The sequence below is a fragment of the Phalacrocorax aristotelis genome, chromosome 2 (assembly GCF_949628215.1).
Source record: "Phalacrocorax aristotelis chromosome 2, bGulAri2.1, whole genome shotgun sequence".
In the NCBI taxonomy this organism is placed as follows: Eukaryota; Metazoa; Chordata; class Aves; order Suliformes; family Phalacrocoracidae; genus Phalacrocorax; species Phalacrocorax aristotelis.
In genome coordinates, this window is record NC_134277.1 from 14,566,009 (window position 1) to 14,568,773 (window position 2,765).

Genomic DNA, 2,765 nt, shown 5'->3' on the forward strand with positions numbered 1-2,765 from the left:
TGGAACATACCTTGTGTTCCTTTGGGTCTAGATGTCTCAGCACCCCTTTTTGGAATGTTTTCCAGGCTTTTGTGTGAGGATTTTCCCTCTAGTGAGATCCAGGCTTCAGCAGACAAAGAAAATAAACAACTAAATATTTTTTATCCAACAGCAGTCTAATTTGATTCAGGTAGAGCTGCTAATCATTTTCATCCATTAGCTTAGGTTTAGGAACCTACAAGTTGCAATAAGAATCTGGGCAGGTAAAACCCCTCTGATTTGATTTTCAATCCATTGCCTCCTGCTGGCATAGCACCCACCCACTCCTTCCAGAACCTCTTCTCTTCCAGGAGGACAGAGGATTTGATCTTCTTTCAAATATCATCATTGTGTAAATCTATCCAGTTTATTTTAACTACATTTTTACAGCCTGTACCTCCCTTTCTCCACTTCTCCTAGGAACTCTACTCATTATCTATTCTTAGTTAGCTATGAAGTGCAAATGGCTAGAACTTCTCCCTGCTCTAGCTCAGCTCCTTTACCCCTTTCCTCCTTTTGATCATTATAAACTTATGAGTGCATTTTGTCCCTCTAGAGAAAAAAAAAAGAGAGAAAAAAAAAAAAGATACTGAAACAAAAAGAAACATTTAGGATAATCGCATATTCTCCCATATACTGCAGCCAGTCATGTGAGTAGGTCCTGTTTGCCATTGTCATATAAACAGGTTTTGGAAATATAATACAAATTATTTTCAAAATTACTTTGTGATAGAATATTTTCTCTGAAAGAGTCAGGTTTCAAATACGACAGGATTATGAGCCATGGGATTGACAGTGATTAATTGCCAAACCCCCAAACTCATTGGCACTCTCAGCAACCTGGAGGGGCACTCAGAGAGTTGGGCTTCCTGGGAGGTACTTGACCCTAGACTTTGATGTATCTGATGGCTCCTGAAGGCACTAGGTGCTGGCTCTGTAGTGAACCATAGCTTGTATGCATTCCTCTAGTTCTGCTGGTGTAACGTTTCTTCCTTTGGCTGCCTTGTCTCTCAGCCCAGCTCCTGGTGCCATGCCTATTCCTAGAGAAATCACTAACATCTTGTGTTGGGCATCTGCCCTGAGTTCTTGCCTTGGCTTGAAGCGCAGAATCATGGAATCACAGAATGGGTGAGGTTGGAGGGGACTTCTGGAGGTCATGTGGCCCAACCCCCCTGCTCAAGCAGGGTCACCTAGAGCCAGTTGTCCAGGACCTTGTCCAGATAGCTTCTGAATATCTCCAAAGATGGAGACTACAAAGCCTCCTTGGGCAACCAGTGCCAGTGCTTGGTCACCCTCACAGTGAAAAACTTTCCTGATATTCTGAGAACCTTCCATGTTTCAGTCGGTGCCCATTGTCCCTGGTCCTGTCACTGGGCACCACTGAAAAGAGCTTGGCTCCATCCTCTTTGCACCCTCCCTTGTGCTGTTTATATCCATTAATAAGATTCCACCCCTGAGTATTCTCCTCTCCAGTCTAAACAGCTCCCAGTCTTTCCTCAGAGCAGAAACGCTCCAGCACTTCAACCATCCTTGTGACCTTTCTCTAGACTCTCTCCGGTCTGGGGAGTCCAGAACCGGACACAGCCTCTGCCTCCGGTGCAGCCTCACCAGCGCTGGGAACAAGCGAAAGATCCCTCTGCCGACCTCCCGCCGACACCCAGGGCACCGTCAGCCGTGGCACCCCGGGCACCCCTTCCACTGGCTCTCCACCAGGACGCGCCGGGCCTGTGCTGCCGGGCCGCCCTCCCGCGGGGGGCACCCAGCACCCAGCGTTGCTCTTCCCCGGGCGCGGGACTCCGCGCGTCTCTCCCCGTCAGGGTTCACAAGGCTCCCGCGGCCCCGCTTCTGCAGGGAGCCGAGGCCCCTGCGGGCGGCGGCACCGCCCGCTCTGCGCACGGCGGTGGCAAAAAGCGACCTGCGTTGGCCGGGAATCGAACCCGGGTCAACTGCTTGGAAGGCAGCTATGCTCACCACTATACCACCAACGCTCCCGCGGGGGCTGCGCCGCGGCTGGCCTCCTCCTGCTCTTCCAGCCGCCCGCTCTCCCGGCCTGCCCACCGAGCTTGCCGGCTGCCCACCGCCAGGGCGAAAGGGACTGCTGAGGGAAACGTTCAGGTTCTTTCCACACCTGCCAACGCTACGAGGAAACTGTTGTATTTTCTTTTCTTTTCCTCTTGTTTTAACAATGAAAAAAAAACTAAGGTATCGTTCAGTGAAGTATTTCCAACATCCTTATTTGTTTAAAAGAAACTCCAAATAGAAGGACCAAAACATTCAGTAATGCACTGCAGCTAATAGCACATTTGGAAAAAAGGCCAGCTAACTGCTCCAGGCTGATGAAACAAGCATCCTCATTTCACCATTTTTAGTAAAAGAAACACTCTTGCCAGCATTAACGTTGAACTATGATGAGCTTTTTATTTCATGTTTGAAAGGTTAGCTGGAAAAATTTATAATGAATGGCATATGTTGTCCTTTCTTTCAGCTACCCCTTTTTGCTTCTCAGTATCATCCAAAGAAACACAAGATGACATGGAAAATGTAGCTGAAAATAAACTGAATAGATTTACAAAACGTTGATATTTGGAAGAGTATTATCTGAAACACAAGTCTGAAATTTTTAATGTCAAACTTAAGTATATTTTTATCACATAATGTATGATGAAAGGTTTTCTATTGCAGCGGATAGAGCCAGCAAACTACTTTAGAGGGACAAATTCTCAAAACCCACATGCTGTGGGGATATC

The 2,765-nt window shown here is 47.4% G+C and overlaps 1 non-coding gene across 1 annotated transcript; it reads right to left on the reverse strand.

The window, feature by feature from the left end:
* Nucleotides 1-1,934: 1,934 nt before the first annotated feature.
* On the reverse strand, nt 1,935-2,006 carry TRNAG-UCC (transfer RNA glycine (anticodon UCC)). The gene has a single exon. It is a non-coding gene; the product is annotated as a tRNA-Gly (tRNA).
* Nucleotides 2,007-2,765: the final 759 nt, after the last annotated feature.